The 18,460-nt window shown below is 46.0% G+C and overlaps 1 non-coding gene across 1 annotated transcript; it reads left to right on the forward strand.

Annotated features, from left to right (window-relative positions):
* Positions 1 to 8,924: 8,924 nt before the first annotated feature.
* Positions 8,925 to 9,037, forward strand: LOC132836079 (U5 spliceosomal RNA). Its single transcript, XR_009647324.1, has one exon. It is a non-coding gene; the product is annotated as a U5 spliceosomal RNA (small nuclear RNA).
* Positions 9,038 to 18,460: the final 9,423 nt, after the last annotated feature.

The following is an 18,460-nucleotide window of genomic DNA, read 5'->3' on the forward strand; positions in this document are numbered from 1 at the left end:
AAAGTTAAACCTCTATAATATACATATAGATTAGATTTCCCACAGTCTGGAAACAGGCCCTTCAGCCCAAACCAACCCTTCAAAGAGTAACCCACCCAGATGCATTCTCCTACCTAACGTACCTAACATTATGGGCAATTTAGCCTGACCAATTCACCCTAACCTGCACATCTTTGGATTGTGGGAGGAAACCCACATAGACACAGGGAGAACATGCAATCACTACACAGATAGTTGCCTGAGGCAGGGATTGAACCCAGGTACCTGGCACTATGAGGTAGAACCACTGAGCCACCATGCCACCCATGTACAATGGCACATTACCACAGCAGTTCACACTCCCTGAATGAACCGTTCACACACTATCGCCCTGGGAATTGCAAGTAGACTTTGAGAGCAATAGTTACACATCAGTAACCTTCAGAATGAAAACTCCAATAAATTATACTTATTACTATTCACTGTGAAATCTGTCTCCAGGTAGAAGAGAGGAGATATCAAGGAACAGTATCTATTTATTTCTAGCCTAACATGAGAATACTTCCTAATTATGTCAGCTCCACTTCTTCAGCACTGACATCTTTTAACTATCAAAAGGTAAACTTAAATATTAAACGGTTATCTACAGCTCAAATCCAACATCCTGTTCCCATTAATCAAATCCTTCTTTGAATGTCATCAATGAGGGTGAGATACCAGCAGGCTCTATCCATGACAGGCAACAGTGACAAATGAGGCTGCTTTGCCCCTTCAGCTTTCATTATAAAGAGATAGCGTCTGGACAGAAAATTGGCTAATTTTGCTATTTTATGCTTTGCAAAAGAGAGAGAGAGAGAGAGAGAGAGATACTGGTGTTGCAGTGTCATTTTACCTGGCCTTATCAAAAATGACTCAATAAGCTCAGTTTAGCTTGTAGTACAACCTGCATTACATCCATTGGCAATGACAGGAACAAATTTAATTTCACAAATGACCACTAAGTTATGAGCAAATGGCCCATTATTACCTTCAAACCACTCAACAGTTCCTCACGCTGGATGTGTATGAAGTGTGGTTTTTCAGTATTCCTAGTGGCTAGAGACTGTGAAGGTTGGCTATTATGTGGCTGTGGTGGGGACTTTGTCCATTTCCTTGTGGAATGTGCCTTTGCAAAGGAGATCCCCACAGAACGATGCAGAGGTTCTTGTTGAGGTTTGTCCTGAGCAGCTCTGTGATGCCAACCTCTGCACTTTGTGCGGTTCCTCCCAACACTCGCCAATATAAGCACCAACTGTGCCTTGAGGACCATTTGCTCGGTTAAAGGTGATTTGCCCAAAACGATCTGATCTACCAGTGCATTAGTTTGCCTTGGGGAATATGCTGAGGGATGCACCAAAGCTTGGGGCAGCTGTGATGGAGAAACGTCACAGCTTAAGACCTTTCATTCATAATGTACTGTGGGACTGGGAAATGTATTTGTATAAAATTCCTACAGTGCCAAAAAAGGCCATTCAGCTGATCCTTCAAACAGCATTCAGTCCAGACACCTCCCCTCAATACAACCCCCCACTACCCTCTGCCTGTAACCCTACATTTTGCTATGGCCAATCCACCTCACCTGTGTATCCCTGGGCACTATGGGTAATTTAGCGCAGCCAATCTGCCCTAACTTGCACATCCCTGCACGCTATGGACAATTTAGCATAGCCAATCCACCCTAACCTACACATTCCTGAACACTATGGGGCAATTTAGCATGGCCAATCCACCCCAACCTACACATCCCTGAACACTATGGGCAATTTAGCATGGCCAATCCACCCTAACCTACACATCCCTGAACACTATGGGCAATTTAGCATGGCCAATCCACCCTAACCTACACATCCCTGAACACTATGGGACAATTTAGCATGGCCAATCCACCCCAACCTGCACATCCCTGAACACTATGGGGCAATTTAGCATGGCCAATCCACCCTAACCTGCACATCCCTGAACACTATGGGCAATTTAGCAAGGCCAATCCACCCAAACCTACACATCCCTGGGCACTATGGGTAATTTAGCATGGCCAATCCACCCTAACCTACACATCCCTGAGCACTATGGGTAATTTAGCATGGCCAATCCACCCTAACCTGCACACCTTTGCACTGTGGAAGGAAACTGGAGCACCCGGTGAAAACCCACGCAGACGCAGGAAATGGACTCCTGGGACGGTAGCGGGGTCTTGCCTGCAGCGATGATGGAGCTGGGACTCCTGGCAGGGATAGGCCCAGAGCATGGACTCTTTTGGCGAGGGATCATTGACTGTGCCCAGAGCAGGGGCTCCTTGCTGTGGTAGGACAGGCGCGGCGACCTTGCAGAAGTCTTGTAGCCAGATTTGGGACCCTAGCCGAAGAAGATGAACTCTACTGAAGTACTTCCTTCATAATCTTTTGCACCTCAAAATGGCGACAGAGTATGGCGACGGAACACCTTTCACTGTATCTCCCCGAAAATGTGACAGCAAATCATTCATTCATTCACATCTTCCATAGAACATAGAACATACATAGAACATAGAACAATACAGCGCAGAACAGGCCCTTCGGCCCACGATGTTGTGCCGAACATCTATCCTAGATTAAGCATCCATCCATGTACCTATCCAATTGCTGCTTAAAGGTTGCCAATGATTCTGACTCCACCACTCCCACGGGTGGCGCATTCCATGCCCCCACCACTCTCTGGGTAAAGAACCCACCCCTGACATCTCCCCTATACCTTCCACCCTTCACCTAAAATTTATGTCCCCTTGTAACACTCTGTTGTACCCGGGGAAAAAGTTTCTGACTGTCTACTCTATCTATTCCTCTGATCATCTTATAAACCCCTATCAAGTCACCCCTCATCCTTCGCCGTTCCAACGAGAAAAGGCCGAGAACTCTCAACCTATCCTCGTACGACCTATTCTCCATTCCAGGCAACATCCTGGCAAATCTTCTCTGCACCCTCTCCAAAGCTTCCACATCTTCCCTCTGACAATATGATGAAGAGTTGAAATATTAGCTTGCTCTCTCTCTCTCTCTCCACGATGCTGCCTGACCTGCTGTAATCTCCAGCATTTGTCATTCACTGCAAAGTATCATCACTTTCCCAGTGCAGGTTACTGAGACAATCTTCCAATCATTATTTCCCTTATGCGACAGCCTCCATTTTTGAAGATGCATGTCATGGCATAATCTTTTCAATTATGCCGCTCATCATTATGAGAGTACAATTTAGCTGAGGAGGACATCTTGCTTCAGGAAAGTAGGTGGGAAATTTTATTTCCAAAAGTACACAATCAGTATATAAAAACATTTCAACATGAGTATCACAGGTAGACAATCCTTTATCCGAAACACTCGGGACCAGCTATATTTCGGATTTCAGAATTTTTCGGATAAAGGATTAAATGACATTTTCATAGTAACATTTTTTTTAATTACCGAATTACTGTGATTATTACAAGCCCTGAGATACAATTGGCACCTGCCAGTGCTGGGCCACACCACTACGTCACATCTGAGTGATGTGGATCGAGGGGGTGTGGAGTTACGTTAACTGTTTGCATACCAAACAACCTTGTTAATGCGAAAAAAAACTTCAGGAAAGAAACTTTGAATTTGAGAGCTTTTTGGATTTCGGAATTTCGGATAAAGGATTGTCTACCTTTAAAAGGTTTGTAAGAAAATTCAACATACCATGAGACGTGTTCTGCTCAATTCAATTGTTGCAGTCTTAACACTTATAAAATACATTCCACATCAGCCCGGGGGCAAAATATTTTCAATTGGAATTAACAGAAAAGGCAATAGGTTGAAACAGAAATATATTTAGTCACTGTGTCACCTGCCCCTTTCATTTCTCTTTGGAAACGTGCAAACTACTTGTGAAAAGTTTTTCTGAAGAGGAATATGAATCAAGCAAACTTGAGAATCTACCAACATGATATCCATGATGATTGGTGGCATGATGGCTCAGTGGTTAGCACTGTTGCCTCACAGCACCAGATTTCGATTCCAGCCTCGGGTGACTGTCTGTGTGGTATTTACACATTCTCCCCGTGTCTGCGTGGGTTTCCTCCCACAGTCCAAAGATGTGCAGGTTTGGATGAATTGGCTGTGCTAAATTACCCATAGTGTTCAGGGATGTGTAGGTTAGGTGCATTAGTCAGTGGTAAATGTAGGATAATAGGGTAGGGGTCTAGGTGGGTTACTGTTTGGTGTGGGTCTGTTTCCTCACTGTAGGGATTCTATTAGAAATTCTGTAATACACATATTGAGTTCTAAATGTTTTTGTTGTAATGCTTGTACCATGGTCATGACATTTATTTTGACCTTTCAGATAATCTTTAAACATTTTTGTGATATATTTCAACCCCATCTCACTGTGATATTTTTGTTCCAGTGTAATGGCAATGTGACCTTACCTCTGAATAGCTGTGCTCATAACCATCAGTGCCCATGTGTTCCAAGTTCTACTGCATTATCTTTTATCATATTTCTTGGTATAAGACTATGCGAGCTGCCCCTGGTGCCTCAAATATATATAAATATAGTCTTGTAAGAAATGCCTTTGGCTTGTTTGTGACATAGAGTCAAACCTCAGCATTTGCTTGTTTCTCCATATGTTACTGTGCAGAACAGAACTGCTTCAATTACTATTGTGTATGCAATTTTGATTATGAATAAAGCATATTTTTAAAATTTAAAGAAATGTTTGCCGGAGAACACCTTGGGGTGTGTCTTACAACACATGAGAGTCAAGAGAATTGAAATTGGACTCAGGCACCTCAGAGTGGAACATGATGCACAGAGACAAAGTTCTGGTAATTCCTAGTTTGAAAGGTGTCGTCCTTGGGCTAGCTACCTGACATGGAACTGAATGAATTAATGTAATTAAGACTATTGCATTAGTATTGAATGTAACATGCTGAACAAATCTAATTTACTGCAAATTCTGAAATGCTCAAGTCAAAAGGTTTTGTTGTTCTTTTGTTTGCAAATCTTATGAATTAACATATACATTGGGAACCAAAGTTATGAGAGCACAATTTAGTCTAGGAGGGTATCTTTCTTAGGAAAATCTTATTTCCAAAAGATCCAAAATTTACTTACAAATTTCCATTTGTAAGTAAAAACAGTTCAAGATGAACATGACAAGATTTGCAAGAAAGTTAAACATGCCCCAAGACATGTTCCACTAGATTTGATTGTTACAGTCTTAACATTTCAACATGGACATTACAAAATTTGTAAGAAAGTTCAACATGCCCCAAGACATGTTCCACTAGATTTGATTGGAACAACCTTAATAGTTATAAAATACAGCCTGAGGGCAAAATATTTCCAATTGGAATTAACAGAAAAAGTAATATAGAGTCATAGAGATGTACAGCATGGAAACAGACCCTTCAGTCCAATTCGTCCATGCCGAACAGATATCCCATATCAATCTAGTCTCACCTGCCAGCACCTGGCCCATATCCCTCAAAACCCTTCCTATTCATATACCCATCCAAATGCCTTTTAAAAGTTGCAATTGTACCAGCCTCCGCCACTTCCTCTGGCAGCTCATTCCATACACGTACCACCCTCTGTGTGAAACAATTGCCCCTTAGTTCTCTTTTATGTCTTTCCCTTCTCACCCTAAACCTATGCCCTCTAGTTCCGGACTGCCCCACCCCAGGGAAGAGACTTTTTCTATTTAGCCTATTCATGCCCCTCTTAATTTTTTAAACCTCTATAAGGTCACCCCTCAGCCTCCGACGCTCCAGGAAAAGCAGCCCAAACCTATTCAACCTCTCCCTGTAGCTCAAATCCTCCAACCCTGGCAACATCCTTGTAAAATCTTTTCTGAACCCTTTCAAGTTTCACAAAATCTTTCCGATAGGAAAAAGACCAGAATTGCATGCAGTATTCCAACAGTGGCCGAACTAATGTCTTGTACAGCCGTAACATAACCTCAACTTCCACTCTGCCCTCATCAATCCTCTTTGTTACTTCTTCAAAAAACTCAATCAAGTTTGTAAGACATGATTTCCCATGCATAAAGCCATGTTGACTATCCCTAATCAGTCCTTGCCTGTCCAAATACATGTACACCCTGTCCCTAAGGATTCCCTCCAACAACTTGCCCACCACCAACGTCAGGCTCACCGGTCTTTTGACCCTTGGCTTGTCCTTACCACCCTTCTTAAACAGTAGCACCACGTTAGCCAAGTCTTCCAGCACCTCAAGTGTGATCGATGATACAAATATCTCAGTAAGAGGCCCAGCAATCACTTCCCTAGCTGCCCACAGAGTTCTAGGGCACCCCTTTACACTAGTTTCAACTTACTTTGAATGCCTTGATTGTCTGTTGACTGAAATTGAGTACATTATGTAGGCTGCCACTGCAGTACAGTGAAAGGAGTGTGTACTCTGCATTTAATGTAGTGCCAGCTTTAATAGGGGACCAAACTGAACTCCCCCTAATTGTTGAAACAAGTATAAAATGTCTTACAATCCTATTCAAAGAATAATGAGCTTTTCCGGTTGAAACAGAAACATAAACGTAAATTGCCAGAGAAACAGAGAGGTGCAGGATTGGTGGATTAGCCATTTGAAGTGCAGAATTACAGGGATAGGGTAGAACCGTGGGTCTGGGTTACTCTTAGGTGGTGCGGTGTGGGCTCGATGGGCCGAATGGTCTGTTCCCACACGAGGGATTTCATATATTCTATGTTCAAACTCAGCAGGTCTGGTAGATTAGATTAGACTTACAGTGTGGAAACAGGCCCTTCGGCCCAACAAGTCCACACCGACCCGCCGAAGCGCAACCCACCCATACCCCTACATTTACCCCTTACCTAACACTACGGGCAATTTAGCTTGGCCAATTCACCTGACCCGCACATCTTTGGACTGTGGGAGGAAACCGGAGCACCCGGAGGAAACCCACGCAGACACGGGGAGAACGTGCAAACTCCACACAGTCAGTCGCCTGAGTCGGGAATTGAACCCGGGTCTACAGGCGCTGTGAGGCAGCAGTGCTAACCACTGTGCCACCGTGCCGCCCACAAAGAGTAGCTTCAGTACTCTTGCTTAAAAATGTACATTAAAGGCCTGTAAAGGTTCTACGTTTTCCAGCCCCTCAGTACTTTGACTGAAAGGCAGTCACCTTTGCCCAGTTGTATCTCTGTGGCAGCTGCCCCACATTGAGTGCACCCCCTCAGCCCATCGTCAAGGTGCCAGTCAGCAACGCTTGGTTGTGGACAACTTTATTCCGGCAGGTTTCAGTTGGAGCAAAGCCCATCTTTTCCCAAAGTGGTGGCCCTCCTGAGCATATTTGATGTTTGCCTCAGTTTGTATTCAAGCCATCTGTACAAAAGGCACATTCCACAAGGAGGTGGGCAAAAAGCTGTCCCCCACCACAGCACATCGAGGACAAAGAGCAGAGAGGGGGAGACGTCAGTCAGGTCAGAAGGATCAGATGGGAAGGCCTTTTCTCATCACCTGCCAAGATATACCTTGGTGCTTTTCTTTTAAGTTCTGATGATTCTGCCCCAGTGCCTTTGGTCCATCATCCTTCTAGACGTATCAATATTTTGAAGTCATAAGTTCTACCCAGACAGTACTCCACGTTTTAGTGCCAGCGATATTAATAATGAGAAGGAACCTCTTGCCCAATGGGACAGAACCTATGATCAATAGCTTGCTAGGGGGTGGTAGGCTTTCTTGGGTTAAGTATGTCATTGTTTGATATCTCACTGTTTTACCGGAGAGGGCGCAAAGCCCTGATTAGCGTTGTGACGCAACCCGTTGGTGAATGCGTCTGCCATAGAGTCATACAAATTCCTTGTAAATCTTTTCTGAACCCTCTCAAGTTTTACAACACCCTTCCTTTCGGGAAGGAAACTGCCATCCTTACCTGGTCTGCCCTACGTATAACTTCAGGCCCACGTGTGGTTGACCTTTAATGCCCTCTGGAAAATTAGGGATGGGCAATAAGTGCTGGCCTAGCCAGTGATGCCCTCATCCCGTGTATAAATAAAAAAAACACTGTAGTCTTGAACTCCCATCTTTACCAGGTCTGGCATTATTTGCAGAGAGAAAGCAGAGTTCACAGTCTTGGTAAAAACAAGGACTGCAGATGCTGGAAACCAGAGTCTAGATTAGAGTGGTGCTGGAAAAGCACAGCAGGTCAGGCAGCATCCAAGGAGCAGGAAAATCGACGTTTCGGGCAAAAGCCCTTCATCATGCCCAAAACGTCGATTTTGCTGCTCCTCAGGCGCTGCCTGACCTGCTGTGCTTTTCCAGCACCACTCTAATCTAGAGTTGACATCCTAGTCTGGTGATCCTTCTTCAGAGTTGGACCTGAAACGTTCACTCTGTTTCTCTCTTTACACCATCTGCCTGACCTGTTGAGTTCCTCCAGCAATTGCTGTTTTTCTGACAGATTTCCAGCACCCCCAGTTCAGTGTTTTCTGTTAGGACTAAATACTGGATCCACCCTCTTTTTTTTCAGCTTTCTTCTGAGCTCTGCATCTATCTGCTCTCGGGCGGATGAACCACAGTTTGTTCACTGTCCCTGGCGCGCGGGGTCCACCACACTGTCCAAACACAGCAAGTGGACCCTGATGCAAAATAAACTTGGACTAAAAAGAATTGTAAACACCCAGCAATCACAGGCCGGGGGAGTGATTGGACTTCATTTACATACACATAATATTCTGAATCGCGTTTTGTGAAGAAACAGTAACAGCCCAGATATTGAGTGTTTTGTAGAGGAATGGGATATTGTGGTTACTGTGCTCCGTGTTGTATTGATCTGTGGCTGTGTACTCTCCCTGAATATTGCTCATTGCAGTCAGTGCAACGTTAAAGAGGATGGTGCCTATTGGGGCAGGAGGAGTTGCTATGGCTAACTTAGTATGCTCTAGTTTCTCTTCAGATTGTATGAATCTTTTGCCTTTTACTAAAGGTTTCCGTGGAGAGCAATGCCCAGAGAATAAGCAATTTTTTTGTTGCCCTACTTCTGTAGGCTTTATGTGTCAAAAAGAGCAGTTAGCAAATGTAATATGTGTCTTGATGTGTTTGTTGTGTTATTTGAGTCTGTGTGAAGGGTTAATAGCGATTGATTCAGGCTTGAAGGTGCTTGAATTGGATTGCAGCATACAAAGGTTTAAATCACACAATGCCAGGTCATAGTCTAACAGGTTTACTGTGTTTGGAAGCACTAGCTTTCAGAGTGGTGCTTCTTCGTCAGTGACTGTGGAGTATAAAGTTAAAAATCACACAACACCAGGTTATAGTCCAACAGATTAGATTACTTACAGGGTGGAAACAGACCCTTCGGCCCAACCAGTCCACACCAACCCTCCGAAGCGCAACCCACTCAGTCCCATTCCCCTACATTGACCCCTTCACTTAACACAACAGGCAATTTAGCATGGCCAATTCACCTAACCTGCACATTCTTTGGACTGTGGGAGGAAACTGGAGCACCCGGAAGCACTAGCTTTCAGGAGTGAAGAGACAGCTAGTGCTTCCAAATAAACCTGTTTGGACTATAACCTGGTGTTTAGATTAGATTAGATTAGATTACTTACAGTGTGGAAACAGGCCCTTCGGCCCAACAAGTCCACACCGACCCGCCGAAGCGCAACCCACCCATACCCCTACATTTACCCCTTACCAAACACTATGGGCAATTTAGCATGGCCAATTCACCTGACCCGCACCTCTTTGGACTGTGGGAGGAAACCGGAGCACCCGGAGGAAACCCACGCAGACAACATGCAAACTCCACACAGTCAGTCGCCTGAGTCGGGAATTGAACCCGGGTCTCAGGCGCTGTGAGGCAGCAGTGCTAACCACTGTGCCACCGTGCTGCCCACTAGTTTAGATTAGATTAGATTGGATTAGATGCACTACAGTGTGGAAACAGGCTCTACAGCCCAACCAGTCCACACAGACTCTCCGAAGAGTAACCCACCCAGACCCATTTCCCTCTGACTAATGCACCTAACACTACAGAGCAGTTTAGCATGGCCAGTTCACCTGGCCTGCACATCTTTTGACTGTGGGAGGAAAACCACACGGACACAGGGAGAATGTGCAAACTTCACGCAGACAGTCGCCCGAGGCTGGAATTGAACCTGGGACCCTGGTGCTGTGAGGCAGCAGTACTAACCACTGAATCACCGTGCCACCCAATTGTGTGATTTTTAACTTTGTACACCCCAGTCCAAAATAGGCTCCTCCAAATCATGGCGTATAAGATCATGGTAAAAGCATTTTTAGCCAAAGGACTCCAAAGGGAGGCACGGTGGCACAATTGCCTGCTGCCTCACAGCGCCAGAGACCCGGGTTCTATTCCCGCCTCAGGCAGCTGTCTGTGTGGAGTTTGCACCTTCTCCCTGTGTCTGCATGGGTTTCCTACAGGTGCTCCAGTTTCCTCCCTCAGTCCAAAGATGTGCAGGTCAGGGTGGATTGGCTGTGCTAAATTGCCCATAGTGTTGGGTGAAGGGGTAAATGTAGGGGAACAGGTCTGGGTTGGTTTTCTCTTCGGAGAGTCGGTGGAGACTTGTTGGGCCGAAGGGCTGTTTCCACACTGTAAGTAATCTAAGATATATTAAGCCATTTTAGATCAAATCTTTCACTTTTTTTGAATGGGATATGCTGGTTTCCTTTATGTAAACCCCAGATTTTCTTTTTAATTACGTTCTAAAGATAGCTCAGCTTTTTAAATAATAGGTGTGAAGTCGGTCTGTGACCCAATGTTTAGTCAGAGTTGCACATAGTTAGTTACTCTGGAATTGAATAGTTTGCTTGTCTTTCTGAGAGTTGTGAAGAACCAGCATATAGCAGTGTGCCTGGGAACCATCACACATCATCCCAAGTAAGGATCGCAGATCTCCTTTCTCTGACGGATATTAGTGAAGGATAACGTTATAAATTACTCAACACCAGGTTATATCCAACAGGTTTATTTGGAAGCACTAGCTTTCTGAGCACTGCTCTTTCATCAGGCAGTTGTGGGGCAGGATCATAGGACACAGAATTTATAGTAAAAGATCAAAGTGTCATGCAAGGTGAGGCCACTGTTGGAATATTGCGTGCAATTCTGGTCTCCTTCCTATTGGAAGGTTGCCATGAATTTTGAAAAGATTCAGAAAAAATTTACAAAGATGTTGCCAGGGTTGGAGGATTTGAGCTATAGGGAGAGGCTGAATAGGCTGGGGCTGTTTTCCCTGGAGCGTTGGAGACTGAGGGGATGACCTTATGGAGGTTTATAAAATCATGAGGGATATGGATAGGGTGAATAGACAGTCTTTTCCCTGGGGTGGGGGAGTCCAGAACTAGAGGGCAAAGGTTTAGGATGAGAGGAGAAAGATATAAAAAGAGACCTAAGGGGCAACTTTTTCATGCAGAGGGTGGTACATATATTGAATGAGCTGCCAGAGGAAGTGGTGGAGGCTGGTACAATTAAATCATTTAAAAGGCATCTGGATGGGTATATGAATAGGACGGGTTTAGAGGGATATGGGCCAAGTGCTGGCAAATGGGTCTACATTAGGTTGGGATATCTGGTCAGCATGGATGAGTTGGGCCGAAGGGTCTGTTTCCGTGCTGTACCTCTCTGTGAGTCTATAACTGATGTGATGCATTGAACAAACCTAGATTACTGTAAAGTCTTTAATTACTTAGAATGAGGATGCAGGTTTCAATTCATCGATATGTAAATTCCAGAACTTCTTTCAAATTACATTCCTGAGACAACTTAAGGTTTTATTTTGAAAAAAGACATCTCAGCTCAGACAATGCGTTCAAGCTGTTGTGTGTGATTTTTAACTTTGCCCAGTCCAACATGAGCACCTTCACATCATTAGTGAAGATGACAGTTTCATGATGTTCATTATTGAGATTAACTTTCAATTGCAGTGGTTCTTATCTGAATGCAAATTTGTTTAGCTGCTGGGATGAAATTTCAAGCAGTATCCCTATTATTCTGATCGTCTGGATTACGAGTCCAGTGTCAATGCAATTTCATCACTACCTTCACAGCCATTGTCCAAATGGAATTATATTCTTTGATTTGGGTATTGAGTTGGGGAAATGTGGTGTCTATGGTGCAAACCCTGCACCAGGAGATTATCTTGGAGGCCCCTGAGGCAAAGAGTGAAGCTTTCTGGTTCTGTACCTCCTAGAGATCCTTCGTAACATTGATCTCCATCGTCTGCAGCAGGAGTGGTTCTGCATGGTTTTCTGGTGTTTGGACAGTTTTCCCCAAATCCTTCTCTCTGATCTTCTGAAGACCTTGGAGGATGAAAAACCTCTTGATGTTGGAGGGGCTTCATGGTTCTCCAACTTGTGAAGTCTCTTTCCAGCTCCTCAGTGTATTCTGGGGTCAACAGTTTCGCGTTCTGCTTCCATGTTCCCTTGCTGGTCGTCCTGTAAGTGACATCCGGCCAGCAGGAGGCAGTGGTCAGAGAAGAATGCCTGCTTGATGTCAGTGGATCCAGCAGCAGGGGGAGCTGTTGCGGGATAGCCAACTGCTCAATCTTTACCACCGGGGGCATACCTAGTAATTAGTCTCGGGGAGCATCTTCATACATAACATCTGCCACAAGAAGGCACCCACCCACCATCTCCTTAACCTCGGTGATGGTGAAGTTGCCTCCTCGACAGAGGAACAGCAATTGTTTGCCCTGCCCCTCCCGACCAGATTGAAGGCCCCTTAGCCCATAAACGTGAGCATCTCCCGTAGCTGCTGAGGTGCGGTATCCCACACTCCTGCAGAAACGGGAGGACTTTTTTGGTATTGGCCACACAAGCCAACATGGAAACAAATCAAGCAATAGATATACCACTACGCATGTTAATACTGCCAATTTTAACACCCATTTTGAGAGTTCATCGACCAATTGTCTGTTCTCAGGTAGCCTTGGCTCCCTTCAATCTCGAGGCTGGAGGATGTTCCCACTGGTGTCCATCTTCAGGGTAATCCTAACCATGAGAAACAACACCCAGACTGGATATCCTGCCCCAGTTCAGTACAACCCAAGGGACAGTAGCTGTAACATTCATTACAACCGTTACATTCACTTGTACACTTGGTTGGTTGCAATAAGGTTAATCCAAAATAATCAACTCCCTTGCGGATTAGGTTCCCCCAGCCAAATGAAGTTATGTTTAAAAGGTGCTGATTTGAACAGGCTTTCTTTCGTTAAATTTGAGTTTATTTCTTGCGAACCTGAGGAATAAACAATAACGCGGCACACGTACACTAAGATTAAAATGAGAAGTGAGTTCAAGGAAGGATAAAAGTTACAAAATGGAAGGGTCGGTTGTGGATTGCTTGTGAAAAATAGATATTCCTGTCAGGGTGAAACGTAAGCATGTCTTTCTGTGTCTGGAATATAACCCGTCGGAGGCGTTTCCTGCTGGGTGGAGGCAGGTCCATTACCTTCCAGCTCTGCCCTCATGTTCCTTGAACTTCTACATGGTGCAACACATGTAGGTTTGCACAGGGAGTCAATGGTACTTGGTGAATCCCATTCTGAGACATGACATTTACAATACCTAAAAAAGAAAATGTCTGGTCCAATAATGTAATATGTCCGAATGTAATCTGGGTTTCTTACCCATTGTGGTGACACCTGAAGACTCAACACTCTTGTCCTTCACAGATGCTATTGAGTTTTAGCCGCAGTTCACACCGTTGTAACTGAGATCTGCTTCTCCTCCCAAGTTCCGATACCACACAACACAGGGTTGTAGTTCAGCAGGTTTATTGGAAATCACAAGCTTTTGGAGTGCTGCTCCTTCATCTTTCTGAAGCCACCTTCTGAAAGCTTGTGGTTTCAAACCCACCTGCTGGACTATAATCCAGTATCATCTGACTTCTAACCTTGTCCATCCCAGTCCAACCACAGCACCTCTGCATCATTTTCAGTAACACATACAGCTACAACAAATAGAACCCATACATTAACTGCATTTCTCTAACTCAATGCACGAATCAAAGAATATAATTCTATTTGGATTTTACAAATGCATGGGAAGGTAGCAGTGTAATTTTAATGATACTGAACTCGAAATTCAGGATGTTAGGGGGGTCACTACTTAAAATCTCACCACAACAGCCAAGCTTTGTCTACTTTGGATTTCAGCGTCTGCAGTTTTGTTTTGTCTCTAACCTGCATTTACTGAGCATTTGGATTTATAGGCTGGTCTCCAACCCCTGCAGTCCCACATCACAGATGAGTTACCTTCAGCTGGATAAAGCAGGTATTAGATTACATAATAAAAGTACAGCTGTCCAGCTCTGCACTCAATTCAATCTCGCAGGGTTCTCAGTGCTTTAATCTTCCAATTCAGAACGTCGTTAACGTTTTCTGATTGAATTATTGCCATCTGCCTCACCACCTCCCATCTATCACATGTTGACAATGGTCTGACTTGTATAGTCGCATTTAGAATTTGAGCTGTTCCGTTGTGGGGCAGGAGGTCATGTCATTGCCTGGTCCGACCTCAGGTAACCTGGATTAGTCCTAATCCTATCACAGGGAGCCTGGATTAATCCTAACCCTAGTCCAGGGTTATCTGGATTAACACTATCGCAGGGAGCCTGGATTAACCCAAACCCTATCGCAGGGAGCCTGGGTTAACCATAAACCTAATCCAGGGTTGTCTGGATTAACACTATCGCAGGGAGCCTGGATTATCCCTAACCCTATCACAGGGAGCCTGGGTTAACCCTAAACCTAATCCAGGGTTGTCTGGATTAACACTATCGCAGGGAGCCTGGATTAACCCTAACCCTATCGCAGGGAGCCTGGATTAACCCTAAACCCAATCCAGGGTTGTCTGGACTAACCCTATCACAGGGAGCCTGGATTAACCCTAATCCTATCGCAGGGAGCCTGGATTAACCCTATCGCAGGGAACCTGGATTAACCGTAAACCCAATCCAGGGTTATCTGGACTAACCCTATCACAGGGAGCCTGGATTAACCCTAACCCTATCGCAGAGAGCCTGGGTTAACCCTAAACCCAATCCAGGGTTGGCTGGACTAACCCTATCACAGGGAGCCTGGATTAACCCTAACCCTAGTCCAGGGTTATCTGGATTAACACTATCTCAGGGAGCCTGGATTAACCCTAACCCTAGTCCAGGGTTATCTGAATTAACACAATCTCAGGGAGCCTGGATTAACCCTAACCCTATCACAGGGAGCCTGGATTAACCCTAACCCTATCGCAGAGAGCCTGGGTTAACCCTAAACCCAATCCAGGGTTGTCTGGACTAACCCTATCACAGGGAGCCTGGATTAACCCTAACCCTAGTCCAGGGTTATCTGGATTAACACTATCTCAGGGAGCCTGGATTAACCCTAACCCTAGTCCAGGGTTATCTGGATTAACACTATCTCAGGGAGCCTGGATTAACCCTAACCCTAGTCCAGGGTTATCTGAATTAACACAATCTCAGGGAGCCTGGATTAACCCTAACCCTATCGCAGGGAGACTGGATTAACCGTAAACCCAATCCAGGGTTGTCTGGACTAACCGTATCGCAGGGAGCCTGGATTAACCCTAACCATAATCCAGGATTGTCTGGATTTTCCATGGAAGATCGAAACATTACACATCATCACTCTGGTCAGCTGTGGTGGGCCATGCCTGCTATCAAACAGGACATGTGTCATCAGTCTCTCGATTGGGGAGTGTATTTCAGTAAAAGGATTTCTGGTGAGCGTGACTTCAAGGTCCACTGTCAACAGGAATATGTCTACTAACTGGTGGCATTCTTTGAGAAGGATGCATTCCCTGCAGACTGCAGAATAGAGTCGAATGGAATCGTAATTTATTGTCACTTGTATTTTGACAAAAAAAATGCAAGAAGAAATGGTAAAATTGTCATGCTCCAGCGCCTATATTAATGACAGATCTTAGGAAATGCAAAGCTCCATTAGCACTAGACAAGGAGTTGGGTTAGATGATGTTTTCAAAACCCTTTAAGTGGGACTTGAGCCCAATATCTCCAGCCTCAGTGGGAAGGTGCCACCAAGTGGGCAAAACGCAACACTGCAAAGGGGCGAAAGGATGGTTTAAAGGATGTGACAGGAGGGTGAGGACCACAGCAAGTAAAGATGTGACAGGAGGGTGAGGATCACAGCAAGTAAGGGTGTGACAGGAGGGTGAGGACCACAGCAAGTAAGGATGTGACAGGAGGGTGAGGATCACAGCAAGTAAGGGTGTGACAGGAGGGTGAGGGCCACAGCAAGTAAAGATGAGACAGGACGGTGAGGATCACAGCAAGTAAGGGTGTGACAGGAGGGTGAGGACCACAGCAAGTAAGGATGTGACAGGAGGGTGAGGATCACAGCAAATAATGGTGTGACAGGAGGGTGAGGACCACAGCAAGTAAGGGTGTGACAGGAGGGTGAGGACCACAGCAAGTAAGGGTGTGACAGGAGGGTGAGGACCACAGCAAGTAAGGATGTGACAGGAGGGTGAGCAGCACAGCAAGTAAGGATGTGACAGGAGGGTGAGCAGCACAGCAAGTAAGGATGTGACAGGAGGGTGAGGACCACAGCAAGTAAGGGTGTGACAGGAGGGTAAGGGCCACAGCAAGTAAGGGTGTGACAGGAAGGTGAGGACCACAGCAAGTAAGGGTGTGACAGGAGGGTGAGGATCACAGCAAGTAAGGGTGTGACAGGAGGGTGAGGACCACAGCAAGTAAGGGTGTGACAGGAAGGTGAGGACCACAGCAAGTAAGGGTGTGACAGGAGGGTGAGCAGCACAGCAAGTAAGGATGTGACAGGAGGGTGAGGACCACAGCAAGTAAGGATGTGACAGGAGGGTGAGGATCACAGCAAGTAAGGGTGTGACAGGAGGGTGAGCAGCACAGCAAGTAAGGGTGTGACAGGAGGGTGAGGATCACAGCAAGTAAGGGTGTGACAGGAGGGTGAGGATCACAGCAAGTAAGGGTGTGACAGGAGGGTGAGGACCACAGCAAGTAAGGATGTGACAGGAGGGTGAGGACCACAGCAAGTAAGGATGTGACAAGAGCGTGAGGACCACAGCAAGTAAGGGTGTGACAGGAGGGTGAGCAGCACAGCAAGTAAGGGTGTGACAGGAGGGTGAGCAGCACAGCAAGTAAGGGTGTGACAGGAGGGTGAGGATCACAGCAAGTAAGGGTGTGACAGGAGGGTGAGGATCACAGCAAGTAAGGGTGTGACAGGAGGGTGAGGATCACAGCAAGTAAGGGTGTGACAGGAGGGTGAGGACCACAGCAAGTAAGGATGTGACAGGAGGGTGAGGACCACAGCAAGTAAGGATGTGACTGGAGGGTGAGGACCACAGCAAGTAAGGGTGTGACAGGAGGGTGAGGATCACAGCAAGTAAGGGTTGTGACAGGAGGGTGAGGATCACAGCAAGTAAGGGTGTGACAGGAGGCTGAGGACCACAGCAAGTAAGGGTGTGACAGGAGGGTGAGGATCACAGCAAGTAAGGATGTGACAGGAGGGTGAGGATCACAGCAAGTAAGGGTTGTGACAGGAGGGTGAGGATCACAGCAAGTAAGGGTGTGACAGGAGGCTGAGGACCACAGCAAGTAAGGATGTGACAGGAGGGTGAGGACCACAGCAAGTAAGGATGTGACTGGAGGGTGAGGACCACAGCAAGTAAGGATGTGACAGGAGGCTGAGGACCACAGCAAGTAAGGGTGTGACCGGAGGGTGAGCAGCACAGCAAGTAAGGGTGTGACAGGAGGCTGAGGACCACAGCAAGTAAGGATGTGACTGGAGGGTGAGGACCACAGCAAGTAAGGGTGTGACCGGAGGGTGAGGATCACAGCAAGTAAGGGTGTGACAGGAGGGTGAGGATCACAGCAAGTAAGGGTGTGACAGGAGGGTGAGGACTACAGCAAGTAAGGGTGTGACCGGAGGGTGAGGATCACAGCAAGTAAGGGTGTGACAGCAGGGTGAGGATCACAGCAAGTAAGGGTGTGACAGGTGTGTGAGGGCCACAGCAAGTAAGGGTGTGACAGGAAGGTGAGGGTCACAGCAAGTAAGGATGTGACAGGAGGGTGAGGACCACAGCAAGTAAGGGTGTGACAGGAGGGTGAGGGTCACAGCAATAAGTTAGCAAGTGAAATGACTAAGGGGGACTTAGAGACTAAAGCCAGGAAGGCTGAGTGGATGGCTAGGCAGGAGTGAGTTATTTCTGACCATGGAGGGACTGGTTGCCTGAAGTGTATTGGTTTTAATGTGGAGTGCGACATGTCAAGCAGATGAGCTTCAAGTTTAGATTGGTATGTATAACTACAATGTTATAGCTGTTACTGAGGTTTGATTGATAGCGGGACAAGACTCGAGAGTGTGGCGCTGGAAAAGTGCAGCAGGTCTGGCAGGAGGAGCAGGAGAGTCGACGTTTCGGGCAAGAGCCCTTCATCAGGA

This window comes from Hemiscyllium ocellatum, chromosome 45 (genome assembly GCF_020745735.1).
Source record: "Hemiscyllium ocellatum isolate sHemOce1 chromosome 45, sHemOce1.pat.X.cur, whole genome shotgun sequence".
In the NCBI taxonomy this organism is placed as follows: Eukaryota; Metazoa; Chordata; class Chondrichthyes; order Orectolobiformes; family Hemiscylliidae; genus Hemiscyllium; species Hemiscyllium ocellatum.